The sequence below is a fragment of the Pezoporus wallicus genome, unplaced genomic scaffold (assembly GCF_028554395.1).
Source record: "Pezoporus wallicus isolate ANWC-B61680 ecotype Strahan unplaced genomic scaffold, APGP_CSIRO_Pwel_v1 contig_227, whole genome shotgun sequence".
Lineage (NCBI taxonomy): Eukaryota > Metazoa > Chordata > Aves > Psittaciformes > Psittacidae > Pezoporus > Pezoporus wallicus.
This window is the reverse complement of record NW_026635704.1, coordinates 5,709,477-5,728,404: the sequence shown is the minus strand read 5'-3', so window position 1 is coordinate 5,728,404 and position 18,928 is coordinate 5,709,477. Positions and strand designations below refer to the sequence as shown.

Sequence of the window (18,928 nt, the reverse complement as noted above, 5' to 3'; positions counted from 1 at the left end):
TGTGAGTCTTTTAAATATTTCTAAATATGTGTCTTTAGTCTCCTGCTGAAACAATTGTGCCTTCCGTATGTAAGGTCCTTCTTAGATCTTCCACTCAGAGGATGCATTTCACCGTTATCCCCAGTGATCTGCTGCAATCCTTTGATGCTGCCTTGCTTGCTTCCCTCCTTTTCTCTTTCAATTAGCAAAAGCAATTAATCCACAAGTACTTAAGGACAGCATTATTGGAAATGTGAGGTGTCTGGAAATATTAACTTGTTCTTAAATGCATGTGTGCATGTACAATATGTACAAGTCCATAGATGCAACATGAAGCTTAAGGCTACCCACATGTTACTGGCAATTCACAGAGTATATGGCAAATATTAGAATTACTCAACCCACAAGTCAAATATTAACTAGAATCTTCTTCAAGCATTTTTGTTCAAGACATATGTTGCCTCTGACAAAGACTGGCAATCAAAAATAAGCAAACAAAGGAAGCTACTATGTCAATTTTTTTTAAAAGCCTACATGTTCTGTATTTAGGAAGCACACCACAGATTTTTGGGAAGGACATTGACTCTGCAGCTGGTTTGTGTGGTCAAGATGCATTTCATCTTTTGTGGACTTCATCTCTTATGGCTTTTGTTAATTACTGTATTTTTTTAATAAGATTTATAGGCCTGAAATTAAACTGTGCCACACTCAGAAATGCAGTAAGACCATGTAGACTAAACCAGCTTGCTTCGATCTACACTGAGCACAAGTAAATCTGCAGTTAATAACGTTATGTGTGATGCAACAATGAGTCACTGTAGTTTTAATAATCACCTATTTGTACAGGGAATTTATTGTCATAGGATGTCCTTAGAGGCTTCAGATTCAAACACTGGCCATGATACTCATGTGGGTAATGAGGATGTCTAAAATTATCACTGTTAGTGCTATCAAGAATTCTGAAAGCTACAATAAATTGCAATTTTCAGTTAACCTTCTCCTACTTACAAGGAGACTTACTGAAGCAAGAAGGAGGTCTTTTGCTTTTTTATTTAATTCATAGTCCTTTTTTTTTGCTTTCAGACACAAGACACTAAAATTTATGCACTATTAGTATTTAAGGCCCAGTTGTGATGCCTGTATTTTTATACCTATTGAAAAATCTGTATCACAGGCAAAAAGGAACCAAATAAAGCAATGAAAAAAAAAAAAAGAGAAAAACAAAATTCAGTCTGACACCAGACAGCTTAACAACAAGGTAATAAATCCTTTGCTGTAGCAAATTTCACAATTACCATGTAATGATTACAACACAGGAATTCAGGGTATCTTTTCATGGGGTGGCCACAAGCAAATCTGACCTCTCTTTGCTTGTGTCCAGGAGTCATACAGCAATGTTAGCACAGCATTTTGCTCAAGCCATTAGGCAGGTGAAGCACTGCACTACCACAGCTATAGGGCTTCTGGCTCCAGGGGACCCTATGACCAGCCTGCTGACATGGCTGTAGGTGGAAACTTGAAGGCTGGAATTCAAAGTGTTTAGACTAATGCTTCAGGATTGATAAGGAAAAAAAAAAAAAAGGTATGTTTTTTCTCTGAACAGGCCATACTGCTGATTAATAGCTTAGGCTGGGTATTTTCAGGTCTAGGTACATAAAGCAAAGAGGCATGAAGGTATATATACTACATTTTTCTCAAACATTTTGCAGGCTGTAGGGGAAGATTTATCCAACTTACTTGAACCATAGCAGAGTATCTTATTCATTTGTGCAAATCAGATTCTTACCAGAGAGAAGGAGTAGTGCCTGTGATATTCAGTTAGAAAAGCTTACTGACAGTACTATGAAAGTATACATCATCTGAATTCCTGCAGACTCCAGAAAAAGAATCAAGAGTTCAGCAAGGATCCAGAATAAATACATTTAAAAAAGACTTAAAATTTTTATTAGTTTATATTTTTTCCCTAGCTTAGTTAATCCTTGTGGAGAGTAGAGTTTTAATTTTCCTAGAGAAGAAACCCTAAAATATCTTTTATTTCTTAAACAAGATATAGCTCAGTCAGCATCTGAATATCAGAATCTCTTTTCTAATTAAATCTCATCAGCTGGATCAGGAATATAATGATGTTCAGAGGCTGAATTGATCCACAATCAAACACTGTAAATAAGGTTCATAACCTTTTTCAGCTGTCAGCTCAGCCTTTGGTTTCTGAATCATTTCATGGCATTGATCCAGGGCTTCAGTTATGCTGAAAAAGACATTTACCACTGCATAAGCGGGTGGAAAAACATCATTCAGCAGTTAGCTGGGTCTATCTGCTGAAAGTATGTCTCTAATTCTGTGAAGGAGATGGTGTTACTAAGAACAGATTGGTCTCTGAGACTGCCTTGAACCCAGCCAGCTGTAGTTAAATCCTCAAAGGCTGACAAAGTGCATTCCTAATTATATCAGTGCAGTAGACAGCTAGATTAAGTTACCTCCTTTGAGACTATTGGTGATGAGTTTCCATCCCTGGGATAGATTTTATATTTCATCCAAACCAAAGGGAACCTCAGGCTGTGCAACAATAGAAATGAACCAAATGCTGAAAGGATATGTATCTGTAAGGCTACCCTAAAGCCCACCAAGAGTCACATCCCATGAATTCGCTGGACATATCAGTAGCAGTGACATTTGATAGGCAATATTTGGAGACTACAAATAAATTTAATCTTAGTATTGGATTAATCTCTGAAATTAAGTAAAGCAGTTTGCATCAGGTACCAGAAACAGCCAGGAAAATACTAGATAGCGGGAAGAGCTTTTCTGGTATCTTTACAGAAAATGCATATTTATGGCTTTGGCCATCTTTACAGGGTCTTACAACATTCACTGACGTCAATATACTTAACCAACTGGTATAGTTGAAGATAATAAACTAAGTATTTATTTGTCTGTGCTTTTCTGTGTTTTATGTTTAGTTAGGAACTTAATGTCACTTTTCCATCATTTGTGACAACCTGTAAAATGATTAATGCCTTAATATGTGGTTACAGCAAACCAACTTTAGCATCTTCTGAAAATCACTTCAAAGCAATGAGTAGGTCTCAGGGATAAACAATGAACAACACATACTTAAGTATGATAGGAGGAGTGACATATTCTTACAGCAGGGGAGGAAATGTCTTAATCTGCAGTATGAATTTTACCTTTGATAAAAAGAATTTGCTCACTTTGCAAAACTGCTGCTGTGCATTTTATGTTGGGAGACATAAGGTTTGCTTTAGCTAAATTTGCTGCAGCCATTGCCCTTTCTCACATTTAAACCATGCTACCTAAAGCCAGAGAGACAATGCAGTGCTCTGTACATGCTACCTGGAAAATCCTGTTTAGAATTATATGGCGTAATAAGCCGATCAGATAAGTCATGTCTGTAGCAAGGACATGCTTGTTTTAACTGTTGAACTGTGGAGGTTATAGAGAGTTGAATCTCTGGATTACAAATGTAGTTGACATCTCACCACATGTAAGGTCAGATCCAAAACCTCTTGGTGGCAGTAGGCTTTGGCCTTGCCTCTAAAGATCCATATGTCCTTTGGCATGTAGATGCAAGCAACTCTATATCCTTGATATATGTTGCAGTGTTACTTTGTAAGCATTTATCCTATTCACTCCATTCTTTCATTTAAAAACTTAAATTCCTCACAGGGATGAATTAGTTATTGAATTTCTCTGCATTTACATTTCTATTGAATCTATTTTGTGCACTTATTGGACTTTGGTAAAAAAAAAAAAACAAGCAATAAATTTAGCCAAAAGCTACTGAACTGCACAGGAAAGACAATTGAGTGGGGCAATTCTGCAATGGTTGCTCATGATGGAAAAATTTAGCAATTTCAATGGGATATTTTTCCTATCAGATTCCTCATAGTCAGTTTTCTGGACTGCCCTCAGAGAAATATACTTGCGGATGGAAATATTATCACAAGTTAGCACTGGACCCCAAAATCCAAACAAAACAATGAAGCAACACAGACTTTCCTTCCTATTCTGATTGCATCACTGGAACCACTGCCTAATAAATGGATTTTGTTTGAAAAAACTTCCTTCTGTATTTTTTTACAGTGCTGTGTGTCTGCATTCCTGTTCATTTCTATGCTTGTTTAGCTGAAATCACAATACAATGATGCAGATATGCGAACAATTATAAAAAATCAAATTGAGCAATGCTAACAGCTAAAAAATATTCTACATTACAACCTTCATGGGAATTGCTGTGCAGAAAACAAAAGAGCTGGCACAAAATCACGTATGTTTTTTTCCTTCATGTTATTTTGTCATTATGTAACTCCTAAGAAGTTTGCTCACTAGCAGACTTCAAATAACGGTGGACGGGCAGCAAAGCATGCAATGTTTGCGTCTCCGCTCCATGCACAGCTGTCCTCTGGCCAGCAGCTGGAAAGGAGGGGCTACATTTTAAGATATTCTGTAAGTATTAAGTTGTAGGATTTTCTTTCGTCTATCTGTGATATACTGATATTATTACGACTTTCTATGAGGGTTTTTTTTCAGTTTTGCTATGTGTCTTGAAGTTTTTGAGAAGGGCGAAGTATTTTCGCCTTTGCAGTTGATATTTACTTTCTAGGGATGAATTATTGAATTGATTCTAACCACAGGCATCAATTCAAATGAATAGAAGTATATCATTTTTAGGTGCCTAAGATAAGTTTGGCGGAAATTTATGCTATGTTATACATATTTTCAAAACTTACGGTATAACTAAAGATAAAATAAAATAACCCAGTACCAAACCAGAACCCTAACGATCATTAAAAGAATCTAAACATATTCAAGAGAAAACTCAAAATTTAAGGGTAAAGTGGCAATTAGTGAAGGAAATAGGAAGCACATAAAGTAAAAACTAGAACAAACCTAAAATATACTTTTATGACAACCGTGATTTCACATGAATGCCTTCGCTATTGTAGATGAGGTGGCTTTTTTTTTTGTATTTGCCCTGTCATTGACAAAAACTTGACTAATCATTCTCTGAAAATGAGAAATGCTTGACATCATTGGAAGAGATCTTGCTGAGTAGATACAGTCTTTTATTACTAAGTAGTAAAGTGAAAGGTAGATCAAAACCAGGCTGAAAGTAGATGAAAGATCATGCAAAATTATTTAGCTGAAGCTTGTTCTCAACTTCTACATTGAGTTTTGATGTGGTGCTTTATTTAAATTGCTGATTTAATCATGCACTTGTTGAAATCAAAACTGTTGAAAAGTTCTGTAATCAGATTATGTGGAAAATAAAGTTTGTGACTAGAATATTAAATAGTGATTGTTGAAAAATACTGATTGTTGAAATCAAAATAGTTACTCAGAAGTCTAAACAAGTAACTGAACCACACTGATGTCACTAGGTATTTCAACAAAGAAAGCATAAGAAAATACATGTTCGTACCAGATATGATTAGAGAACTATTTTGAAAGGTCAAGTCTCTACATTTCTTTGATGCAACCACTGAAATGCCTAATTATTTATTACACTGTATTTGAGTTCTGAGTATTATCCTATACAATATGTAAATAGGAAAGTCCTGCTTCCCTGGAAATCACGATAAGAGGGTAGCTTCTTGGTTAGTTGTGACCTTGTGCTACTATCCAATGTTTGCCTAATTAAAAGGAAATTAATTTATTTTTCATGAAGAAACTAATCAGGTAACATTTTGAGTGGAAATTCTTGACTTATACACTTCTGTTGCATGCACCATAGAATTTAGTCTATTCGTAAGCACTTTGAAAACATTTTGATTGATGGGCTGCTTTTGACCCTTATGATAAGATAAATAATGACAGCAAATCTGTGCTTTCTTTGAGTTGCTGTGCTTGTCTAATATTCATTGGGCACAATGTTTGCTGGATCTGGTTCTCACATTATTATTCATACTCTGTTTCATGTAGAAATGTTCCATATCAAATTGTTGAATTGTACTTCTGTCACAGATGGACCCTTGGGGGAATTAATTGTGCTTTTGAATTGCTCAGGAAGGACAGACTCAGGTGTCTCCTATGCTTAACTGTGGGATGTGCTTGGGGGGTTTCTCATGATCCATTTCCCACCCCAGATCATTGTCTCAGAATGTTACAGTGAGGCCAGAAAGCTTTCCTTATCAGTTTTCTCTGCCTATGGCCAACATCTGTACAGAAAGTGTAGGAAAACCAAACAAAATAGCTGCCCAAGGAGGCATGTATCTCCTGGAGCTATGACAAGTGCATCTATGTCAGTATTTTCTGGAGAAAACTTTAGAGAAATAGTCAGGTCACATATATAAAATTGTTTAGTTTCAATTTGTTCCTTGTTTGGTCAAAATTTATTGTTAAATTCCCACCAAGACCGTAGGCATTGTCTCCAAACTACTTTGATTCCCTTCTAGTCTATTAGGTCTCAGAAACACAGGCAAATTGTGGTGACTTAACAAGCCACCACTTACACTGTGAACTTTGTAACTGTGCAGGGACCTTCTGTTAGCATGAGGCAAATAAAAAGTAACTAGGCTTTCATCACTTTTACGACAGAATATCTCTGAATTATGGTGTGGACCAAACATTCCCATGATCGTTGGTATATCTCAGTTGCCAACCAGGAACTTTTCCAGCAGTAGCAATAATATTATTTGTGTTAATTCTTAAAATTGTATGTATCTATCTGAAACTCTTCCTCCCAGACAAAAAGAGCTCCATATCTACACATAAGAAAGAAATTTCATTAGATGATATATAGATATGAGAAAAAGGGACATTAGTGCTTCCTCCACTGCCAACTTCTGGGAGAGGAAAAAGCATTTTTTAAATCCATGTATCTCAAAAGTTCTGGGCCACAGTGGTCAACTGTCAACTTCATAAACAAGACCACAATTTCAGGCATCCTCACTAAAATGATTATTGAGTGAAGCTTGATCTGTATCAGCCATTTCATTGCCATTTTTATTCATTGGCGCATCATCCACAGCACAAATAACTTCAAGAAAGAAAGCTCTTTGAGAACATGTGCTAAGTTAATCTAAACTTTTTTTCAATAGCCAGGAGAAGATTAATGCAGTCATGAAAACAAAGGCCTAATGCTTCTGTCAGCTTCTTTTCCAGTTGCTTGAATGCTAAAATAATCACAGAAATTTCCTCTTAATTCTCACTGCACAACCCGCACGCATGCACAGCTGCAGCACAAGTGACGGCTGCAGCCTGCAGAGGAGAAATCATAGAATCATAGAGTAGTTAGGGTTGGAAAGGACCTTAAGATGATCTAGTTCCAACCCCCCTGCCATGGGCAGGGACATCTCACACTAAACCATGTCACCCAAGGCTCTGTCCAACCTGGCCTTAAACATCGCCAGGGATGGAGCATTCACAACTTCCTTGGGCAACCTGTTCCAGTGCCTCACCACCCTCACAGTAAAGAACTTCTTCCTTATGTCCAATCTAAACTTCCCCTAACCTGCCTGGCAGCTTGCTGCTTTGCTGTAATTCAGGCTCAGAGACTGATACTTGAGCCTAGACTGCTCTGTCTTGAGATTCACCAGTGCCAGTAGCTCAGAGGCAGAGCCACGTGTCCCACTATGTCTCACCATGTCCTCTCTGAAGGAAAGCGGCTCCAGCTAGGACAGCTTCCAGCCAGGCAGCAGTCGGTTTCGAAAACATCCATGTAAAAGCTGGTGTCTGCACAAATCACAGACCTGAGGAAGTTCTGGAGATAGCTGTCACTGTGCTGGAAAGGAAGAAGTGGAAAGCCAGGAGCTTGTTTAAAAAAACAGAGCAGCAACTAGGGCTCTATTTTCTTCCTGCTGCTTTCTGTCAGGTGACCTAAGTGTATATATGAGCCCTGCATTGCAGTAGTCGCACTTCAGCTCAGTTGGAACCCAGTTTATGAACAGGCAGGGAGCTGTCTCCCATTGTACCTACTCAGCCATCCTACCTGCTCCCATTGCCATCCCAAAAGAAAGCAGAAGACATTGGAATAACCTCTGACATAGGCACCAACACTCTCAAATGCAATGGCACAGTTGCCATACATGTTTGGGGAGCTCATTAGAGGACAGAGCCAGTGTTTTCCTTCCTTCAGCAGTTCCAAACTCCTGATGATCCTCATCCAAGCACAGCTTATAGAAGTTAAAAACAAGCAGCAGTTTTCTCAGCTCTTGCTTTAATTCCTTGTGTTTGAAAAGGTGATAAAGGGGCAATTTAAGTACATTGCACCCCTATCTCAGTGCACATATGGATTGTTTTATAGAAAAGACAAAGTGAGAAAGGAGGAAATAAGAGACAGGGGTTAAAATGCAAAGCAGAGAGCTTCTTAATATGGGAAAGCTAACATAATGCCATCTGGTTTCTGTCTGGTCCCTATTTGGAGCTTGATCCTGCTGGGTATTTAGTGCTCAGGCTGTTCCCTATGGCACTCTCCAGAGTACGCTTAACATTGTTTTACTGGGTCGTGGCCAATGTGCTGAGCACCTCAAAGGAATCAGCCCTTGCTTAACTTTTCTGGTTTGTAGAAAAAAACCTTTCCAGCTCTGAGCTCTGGCACTTCTGACTGAGGTTTTTCCTTCCTTAACCCACTCCAAACCCCATATTTTTCCTTTTTTATTCTGAATAGTCAGTGCCAAGCAACATTAAGCCACCAGCTGGCCACTGTGGAAACTCTAGTATAGAACACCAGCCTCTGAGGAAACTCCAGGGCACAATATTTTAGCCTTAGCTGAGTTTCTACCTGGACTTACTCAAGACTTTTGCCCAACCTTTTAAAAAGAAAAAAAAAAAATCTGTACAGCAGAACGGAGAGTGTGCAATATATCTTTGGGCATTGTCAGCATATATTCCAAAGGGACAATGGGCTATTAAATCAAATCAAAGAAATCCCTAGAAAACCAGGAGTCTCGGGGTGCCTGACAGCATGCACTGCATGAAACGCTTCGAGTCGATAATTCTAAACGCAGCTGTCACCATGATGTGCACCTTCCACTCACTCAACTTCCATCTCTTTCCAATTACAGTAAATCTTTGTGAAGAGTTGCTGTGAATTACAATTTCTAAGCCAATTCTCAAATTTTATAGCCAGATCTGTAACCAATCTGAAGACTATTAATGAGAAAGGGATTACGAAGCAAGCAGAGATACTTTCTGCCGTCATGGCAAATCTGCTCGAAGTTTTAGTTTCAGAGTCAGGCTGCCTAATTCCCCTATCAGCTGATCATTACCCAGTCTTGTAAAAATCCCTGAGGTGTGCACATTCACCAGGATATGGTCTCTCTGTGCTCCGTGCCCATTTGTGCATCCACACATGTATGTGTGTGTGTGCAGTGTTCTAATCACCTGTAGCGCATCTGCCGTGGAGCTGAAGTGCAGATACCCAGCATTTTAGCCGTATGGAAAGCAACACTCCACAGGAACACCGCCCCTTACCTTCCTCTTGCCCACTCTCCACTTCCCCACCAATAAAATTTTACCAGCATTGCAAACCTCCAGCCATCTTCAGAGAACTACTGTATTCTCTAAACAGCCTGCAAGAAAGAAAAACAAAAATAAAGAAAATATTTACCTCTTTTCCTCAGTTATAAAATCATCCTAGGGCCTGAAAGAGATGAAGTATATTCTTGGATCACTGATTACATTAAAGCTTTGTATGTCCAAACATATGTCCATGCCCTCTGAAGCTAGAAATAATTCTTTACTGGGCCAGAGTGCTATGTCTCACAGGACCCAAGACAGCAGCTTTAAAATTGCCATGTAATTGAATATGGGAACAACTCTGCCTTTTTGTTATTATTGCTATGTTTTTCTTATGTCGTTAACTTTTGAGTTTATGTAGTGAAAAAGAAGCAATTCCATCTCTGAAATGTAAATCAGCATTTTCTGCCTGAACTGCAATCAGGACATGGACAAGGAGCACAGCGCACTGTATGGGCAGAGGTGGGCTGCAGGCTCTTGAGGGTAAACAGCACTTTTCAACATAACTGGTATAAAGCACAGCCCCCACAAGGCTTTTGGTTCTGATGTACACCTCCAATGCAGAATAAAAATAATAATATTAATAATAGTAATACTAATAATAGTAATGCAGACTGAAATTTCATGAGTCCTGTAAACAGGCCTCGATGTACACAGGAATTGGGCCAGGATACTGGATGCAGTGCTGCAGCTCTACCAGGATATAGCCCCATGGGATTTTCTGGCAGGTCTCTGGCACTCAAACCCCCAACACAATGCTGGTGAGTCAGGGAGTAAAGGGCATCTTCTTCAGATATCACTGCCTCCCCTTTAAAACATATGCTTTTTCCCATCTGCCACAACACACCACTAAGTTAATAACTTATGTCCTATGAGACATAAGTTGCCCTCTCAGTTCATAGGAATCTGCAGAAAAGCAAGAACTGGGGCCATGTGAAACACTATCCATAAGAGAACCCAAAGAGCACTGCCTGCAGTTGTGACATCTGGCAAAGGAGGCTGCTACTGCAGTTTTGACAGTGTGGCCATGAACATCTTTTTTGAAACACCATCTCTTATCAAATATCTTGCATTTTCTTTCCCTCTGATCCAGCACTTTCTATTAGTCGTAATCAGTCTTTTTCTTGTCTTGCCAATGCCAGAAAATCCTTGCTGGTGAAAACACTGGCACTGGGGTCAGTACCAGTTTTTACAGGAACAGCAAGAGAGCTGAAGCACTTCAATGCAAGAGATGGTGTTGCAAGAGGAAATAACTGTCAGATAATCATCTTGCAGGAGTGTATGAAACCTGTGACATTGTCACATGGCTGGTGTCCTCAGTCTTTCCAGCTGGATCTGTGCAAGTGTGAGAGGCACTGAGAAAGAAAAGCTGGAAATGGCAGGTGATGGGTGTCTCTGAAGAAGTGATTTTCTGTCTGTCATCATTCATGAAAACCATAGGTCTAGGTAGATCTTGTTAGGACAGTGCTGTTGAAGCTAGAGATTTCTAAATATTGATAAAAGCCTTGATCTTGAAATCAAGCAGGAACCACATTCAGGCTTGTGAAGGCGTCTGCATTTGAAAAGGAGTATGCCTGTTTCCCAATCAGGTCGAAGAGCCTCTGGGGCCTGAGTCTCCACTACCTTGCAACCGCTGCATCCATTCAGACCTGCACGTATAAAGGCAAAAGACCACTTCCAGCAGTGCTAGTGAACTTGGTTCCTCAGGTGGCACAGGCATGATTTTGGCCATGCTGGGTGTACCAAGGGCTGAACATGCTAGGCTTTAGGTCTCTGCACTGAAGCCAGGAGAAGGGTAACTGTGGTCTCAGCCACTGTCAGTCTCTTAATGCCATTTGTGGTGATCATAAACAGTAGTATTGCGTTTACTTCTGAGTGGGGTTGATGCTCTTCCTTCTTCTTTATCTCATGCTAGTATTTTCGAATTTCTCATGTTTTATTTTTTATGTTGAAATGTCTGTGATGGTTCACGGTGGAGTGGTTAAAAGGGATTCCTTCTTTTAAACTTGTTAATAAAATTTTCTTTTCTCCTACCCTCTTTTCTGCTGCACTGTACAAGACAAGCATCCCAAATTCCACCTGACTGCCAAACCCAGTTCTGCTTTCATGTCCAATAATTAATAAAATTTTAGACTAACCTAATATTTATGTTATACACGGTAATCAGATATGTCTTTGGCTTACGTATGTTTATGTTTAAAGGAATGAACTTTGGAGATTCAACATTTGTAATTGATTGAGCATATGCAGAGCCATAATTATGTAAAGAAAGTAAAAACTTCTTTTTTTCCTTTGTCTATTTGTGTCCAGCAGAACTTTCAGATGCAATGCCTTTTTAGTTAGGGATTTTTTTAAAGTATTTTACTGGAACGCATTCCATGATTTACAGTCCCCCTCAAGTAATATTGCTGATTAAATTAACATTACCTAATGGGTGAAGCTAGTAAGATATTTTGTTCAAATTAAATCCTCACCTTTAAGGAGAAGTGAACTGGTCGATAGACATTAGAAACTCAACATAAAAATCATCCTAGTTCTTAAAATAAAGGTTACTGGCCAAATATGAGTTTGGCAGTTACAGTTACTTTTAAAGTCACATTAGTGAAGAGCATCTGTTGACATAAAAATATCTCTGATACAGTGGTTTAGCTGTAGCTGGTTTAGCAGTGCTGCGTTAACATCCAAGGGAGGAGGGGGAATGAATGTCTTTCACTTGGCAATCAGTAAACCAGGGATTTTACCCACTGCTTGGCTTTGTTTGGGTTTAGACAAAGTTCCTCTGTTTTTGCTCAAGCTGCAGTAATCCTTCAGCCCTTGATGTCATGCATTCTGGGTTTTCTATATCTTTATGATAATCTTTGAACCCTCAACCCACATCATAGGTTATGAATATTCTTGTTTTGGATAAGAGAGGCAAGCAATCATTTTAAACTGCAGAAACCCTACCCCTAACATTTCCCCGTGTGTCAAAGACATGCAGCAGCATCAGGGAGAAGAAGTAGTGGAAAGATCAGTTTGGAAAGGTGGTTTGGGCTGACAAAAAGCAGAATGGGGAAGGATCACTGAACAAGATTACTTCAAAGGGTCAGAAATTCACTATTCTTGAAGGGTGGGTGATTCAAGCTCTTCAGGGCCACACCTGATTCAGGGTGTGAGAGTGGTCAGGATGTTGCTGCAGAGGAGCAAAGGCCAGAAATTGGAGCTGACAAATGTAGGAAATCATAATGTTACAGGCTATCAGCTCAGGTTCTTCTTTCCAAGTGAAAATGTATTGAAATTCAGAAATACTAGAAAGTAATTATTTTCTTCATCTTCTTGGCAGATGACTGACAGAGTTTGTTATTCATGTCCTCCTCACTCAGTGACTCTTCCGCCAGGCTGTTTTCTTTTTCATCTTAGCCCTCATGGTTTAGCTTTGAAAAATGATGGCTCTAACAGACAGTAAGTGTCTTCCCCATGGAACTGTACTTTAAATCCTTGGGATTAAGATGACTAATTTCTCATAGTTTCTCTATGATATAGTTTAGTGCAAGAACAGAGGCTTTTGTTTAAGGTACCTATTAAGAGAATATTGCCAAAAGTCATGAGATGACTGCAAATTAAGGTGAGAAATACTCTTTCTCCAAAGATCAAAGAACCGCCAGAGAAAAACCTCTGTGTTTGTGGATTCAGCACAAAAATTGGCTCCCCAGTCAGACAGCTCCACATACAGTTTCCAGTGTACATATAGCCCTGGTTTGCAGTTATTGCTGCAAACGGGAACTGGAAAACAAGCTCAGTGCCTTCCTGATTAATTTACCAGTGGAGGAGGTTGTTTTCCACCAGGCAAGTTCATTTGTCAAGGTGACCTTCGCAGCCAGCACTGAGCGTTACTGCAGATAAAGAATGCCGCCTCAGCATATTTGTGAAACCCAGCTCAGCAGCGGGCCGCAGGCCTCCTGCAAGGCACAGGGGGGTTGCAAAACAAACCCCTTCCTACAGGCACTATGAGGAGAGGTTCTCCATTCCACAGTTCTCCTGTGTCGGCACTGGACATTTTGCAATCCTTCTTTTGTCATGCTCTGTAAACCCTCTTCTCTGCCTGACTGGTTTTATGTCTAAGTGGTCTTGAGGTTAAGTAGCTGCTTTTGAAAAATCCCTATTCTGTAAATTAATGGTCTCCTAGGCAGAGCTAAGACCACAATTAAATCTTAATCAATCATGGATGTAGGTAGGAAATTTCACAGATGCCCTGCCAAAACCCAGGCAGAAGAAACAGAGCTTCAGGGATCTTCTAAGAGAAGGTTTAATCTTTCATGTCATTGGAGGAGCTGATGTCAAGTCCATACTGCTCAGCCACAAACAACTATTTTCTTCCTATCTACATTGTTGTTTTCAAATACATCACTTATTAAGTTTTAGGGTATTGTATTTTTCTACCATGAAAACCAAGCCAAATTTGGTGCATGTGTGCTATAGGTATCCCAGTGTTAATGTAAAATCCAGCTTGGAGAAGGGCATCCAAGTTTTGTTCACTAACAGCTGGAATAGATCAATATATAGAGTCCCTGGAAATAGCAGTTATATTTCAGAAGAAACCACCATATGATTATGATCATGCCAATTTAATTTCTGTGGAATAATTAATCCAACGATAATTCTTCCAGTTCCTGTCTTGTAGTTTTATTTTCATGCTTGCCATATGACATCAGTTGGACAAGTCCTCAAAGCTATTCCCCAGCAGCAGTGACCTATTAAAACAGGCAACTGTATTTAAAAGTGGGAGCAAAACAAAACAAAAAAAAGGGATGTCTCTTTTTCAGGGAAAAAAACCATAAAAGTTTGGGTTCATCAGAAAAATCAACAGAGCAATTTTTTGATCCAAGAAAAAAATACGCAAAAAGTCAGAAAAAGCTGAAACATTTCATTGCAACATCTTCTAAATGAACTGGTTTGTTTCTAATTTATGTGGATGTAATTTTCAAGAGAAAAGTAAACCAAATCTCTGACATCAAACTGTTTATTGTTCTGCACTTCTATAGGAGAAGAAAATGGCTTTGTTTCAGATTAAATGAAGATTTTGTTCAAATACTTGTTTGGCCAAAGCCCTGAAAAATCAGTAACTTACACAGCTAATTATTTATGACCAGTTCTTACATCCAGATGCTGTGAAAACCTTAAACATCTGTCTTATTGTAAGGAATCTATGTATTTCTGTAGTCATAAAATGGAGTCAACAGCAGGACTATCTTATGTCTCAGCATTTAACTTTAGAAAAAACATAGCATGAAAACGTGTCAGTATCTATCAGTTGTATGATGTTCAGTATATTTGCTGAAATATTTCATCATTATGTGCCATATGTGGAATTCAGAGCTACTTTCGTACAAAACATGAAACAGAATACTCAAATATGAATAAAGATGCCAGTGCAGGCAGAGCTATGTGTCATGCAAACCTTTGCTGGCTTCTATAGGACACCTGTGTATACGAGTTCACCGCTGTTCATTTTTCATAGGACAGCTGTGATTAGGGCTCATAGTTATGCTGGTGAGGGCAAAAAATATGTTTAAATGCATGTGCATATTTTATGGCAAGACTTTTAACTGAAAGGTTTGTTTAAAATGTAGGAAAAAAAATATTTCGGAGGTAAAATATGTTAAGCGCAAGGACACTTCAGACAGAAGGTCACAGTTCCTTTAATTTTAAGTGTACCTGATGCCCAGTGAGCACTTATCCACTTCCAGCATTTAGCAGTTCTTTGGTGAGTCCCTCACTGTCTCGTCCTTGTATGGACAGAAGCGGGGACACCTCATCCATAAGTGAGCTGAATTGCTCTTTGGAGGTATAATCAGGAGCCCATGGTAATCAGGGTCATAACTCACACATTCCAGTTCAGCATCTCATGTTAGACAAAAGGATTGAGTTCTTACTGAAACACAGGGAGTGTTTTAATTGCTGACAGCAGCTAGAGGGAAGATACGCTTATTGTGAACTGCTGCAAGTAAACTGACCTCCGTTTCCTCCCCTCCCTCCCTGACAGTAAGCTGCAAGGGACTTGGGTTGCAAATGGGAACCTACCTTCACATTTCCCAAATGCGACAAAATCTCACCTTAATTCCCAGGAAAACCTAAGTCACTGTTACCGAAGCTTGTTTTAAGTAACAATTCTGGGAAAAGGTGATCCTAAAACTATATTTGTCTGACTGTTCAGATAAATCCTAGGATTAGGTAAAAAATTACTTTAATTTCTTCATACGACAGCCACTCAAGGAGAGTAATGGTGGCAGCAGAGTATTGCTTAAATAAAAAGAGGGAGAGGACATCCTTGAAGGAAGTAGGGAGGGTAGTCTCATGACTATTCAGCCTAGAGGTTGCCTCTGAATAACTGTAGGAAGCATCACTGTAGAAGTATTTAGATGTTATGGACTATTGTCACTATATCATTTCAGGCAAAGCAGCAGTAGCTGCTCGACAGTTTCTGGTCAGCACCACCATCAGCCAGATTTTTAGAATGAACAGCCCTGCAGTCCACTGCTAAATTCCTGAGCCACACTCTTCCTTGCAGTTCACCCTTTAAAGGGTGACCTACCAGTCCCTGAACAGCCCCACAGACAGTGGTAAATGTCCAGCAGATTTCAACATTTTCAAGGATTTATGTCACCTGAAAAGTTTCCCAGAAGAAATAGAAAGGTGATAGTAAGTCCAGTTTGAAACATAAAGCAAAGTTAACTTCCAGATGAACTGTAAAGCCAAACCGCTTCTGGTTTTGCTCTTTTCTGTCCCCTTAGGAAATCTGTGTCTGATTCAGGAAGTCCTTTTCCTTCTCTTTTCTTTTTTTCAGTTTTGGTTTTTTGGGTTTGGTTTTTTTTTCTTTCTCTGATTAAATAACAGGCTTTCTTTTCTCTTTATTCTGCTGAAGGGCTTTATCCATGTCTTTGGAGGAAGTGAAGTATATCAAAAAGCTTATAGCTGGAAAGTCAGTTTTTCCTCATGTATTTCAAGCTAGAGGAATGATGACAGGAATGCTGTTAATTGGAGACCAGTTTAAGCATTTCGATGGATAAACAAAAGTTTGTGGGGGGAATAAAGTTTGACCATCTCATACCTTTTCCATACTTAAAAGTTATTTCTTAGGCTCATTTGATGACACTAACAGACTGTGGTAGGGAATATCTTGCACACACTCATCCCCTAGCTGCAGCTCAAAATCATCCCCAAATTTCAAAACTTTATTTATCTTGTGGCCAAAACCCAGTTCTGAGCCACTGTTCATATGAAAGTTGGTGCATGCTTTCTTCAGCATTTGTCTAGGCCTCCCACTGATCATCCCACTGTAGGAAAAACAAGAAAGGCTTCCCCATAAATATTTGATTTCATAACAGCTGTACTCTGGCTCTCTTCTGTTTTCTCGCTGGCATTATGCTCTATGCTTCTGCTCTGGGTGGAGCAGCCATCTCTATGGAGAGAGAGCTCCTCATTAATTTGCATCTGGTCATTTATGATTTTTTTGTTCTATGCTAATGATAGTGTCTCATATCCCTTTAGCAGAAAACACATAAATTGGCTCTGTCTTTTTCTGAGCCACCCCACAGGGACCCTCCTGAGTTACAGTGCAGCCTAGTGCTGATTACTTTTTTATTTCTCCTCTTAGGAAAAGGATAAAAGGTTTAAGTTCTGACATAAACAGGAAAACACACTAAGAGGATTTATCCTGAAGGCATCTACTCTTTAAATAGTGATGGAGCAGTGTCAGTTCATTTCCCACAAGGGCCAGAAGCTCCACCGCTCTTTGTTCCCTCAGCCCTTGTATGACTAGAGGCAGAATATCCTATCACAGGCTGTCAGATAGCTCCCAGAATATGCAACTTGGTAATCATAGGCTGAGGAGGGACTAACTGCCACTAAGAGCATGAAGAAGTTGGGTTTCAGAAGGACTCTGCTCTTTAAAGGATAACACCCAGGCTTTATCCTGATCTGAGGTAAGACTTGCAGAATTTACTAAATCTGTGACTTCTCAGCATTCCAGACCCTGTTCCCTCCCTCTTGTTTTCTGAAACAAGGAGAGACAGGAGAGGGAGCAAGCTGTCAGAGTTATCACTTGTGGAATTTTCCAGCTTTACCAGGCAGGAAAGGGGGGAGCAAAAAAAAATAAATATCCACTGTAGAAAAACAACTGGACACCGTGCAAGCGAAAGCAACTGAAGGATGGTAATATGCATGCTTTATATTGACTCAAGCTGTATGAAAATACAGATCAAGAATCTATTAACATGAACCTGTTTAAGGTTTTCTTATCAAGGTGTGCTTCTGAGGTGTACTCAGTTATAAAACAATTTTTCCTCACAATTTATTCTGTTTAAAAAATGTGTTCTGCTGGAATAATGTTCCAGAGGGGACAGAATCTTCAAGTTGGATCAATCACAGTTTTTCACACATTTTTGCTTTCATTTGATTTGGGGTCAGAAATTAGCCTTTTTCAACTTTTGCCTTTTGATGTCATGTATTTATGTGCATTTCAGCTCAGTGTCATGATCAGACTCTAACTTGCACAAGTAGAGCTTTATACAAACCTAGCTGTAAGGAAAGAAGAAACTTATATCATTCCGTGGGAGGAAAGTAGATCTGACAATGCTTCTACATTCACAAGTATGTCATCCAAACCTATACTTTTCAAATTGGACTCAAATCTGGCTTGGTTTTGTACTCTTGGCAGGCAGGGATTTGCACGTAGTGCAGGCTCTTTCTAATGTCTGCTTTCAGTTTGAAGGTGCATATGTCTGATAACCACACAGGTAAAAATCCAAGGCAGCAGGGGACTGGTGGTGATGAGCAGCTAAAATTGTTTACCTAGTAGTGAAAACTGGAGAAATTCAAAACATCTGGAAACTAGGACTTATCCACATTGTTCTGAGGAAACTGGAAGCTTGTTTATGTAGTCTAAATAAATGCAAACAATAGAGACCATCAATCCAGCACTCACGGACAGGCTCTCTTGTCCCTCACAGAGGAATTCCAGGGGATTCTCTGCCACTGGCAGGCTGGCGCGACGCTCACAGCTCTGCATCTCCAGAGAAAACATCAGGAGTGTCTGAGGAGTATCTTTTAGCAGTTCTTGCGCCATGGCAGTTTGCATACACTGAAATCGCCAGCACATCCTTTCCGGTTCCAAAGTCCCCTGCAGCAAAATACCATGGTCTAGGGTCATGACCGTCAGCAGAAATAATACTCCTTGCCTTCGGAAAAACTTCAAGGATTTCTTCCCCAGTTATTCCCTCTGTAGGGGCAGCATGAGGCCTATACTGGGAATCAAAGGGTCATCTGAAATGGTATCAGATGCTGCAGAGCAGCACAATATCATAATCATAGTCCAATATGATGAGTACATAATAGATTTTAATTGACTTTGGTGAGGATAAAAGAGCAAGTACTTTTGTTTTCCCTTGTCAAACACAAAGTCTTACTGAAAGGAAATCCAGGCAACTAATAT

General features: G+C 39.4%; 1 protein-coding gene across 3 annotated transcripts in view; it reads left to right on the top strand.

Annotated features, from left to right (window-relative positions):
* The window catches only part of ARHGAP28 (Rho GTPase activating protein 28), a 72,704-nt gene that overhangs the window by 8,794 nt on the left and 44,982 nt on the right, over window positions 1-18,928 (top strand). Inside the window, exon 2 of one of the 3 annotated variants that reach the window (XM_057397506.1) lies at window positions 17,093-17,420. The exons of 1 other annotated variant lie outside the window; for it this stretch is intronic. The gene's annotated coding sequence lies outside the window, so the exon portion shown is untranslated. Of the gene's footprint in view, window positions 1-4,303; window positions 4,447-17,092; window positions 17,421-18,928 lie in introns of those variants that run through there. One more of the 3 variants, XM_057397507.1, reaches the window with a different exon arrangement.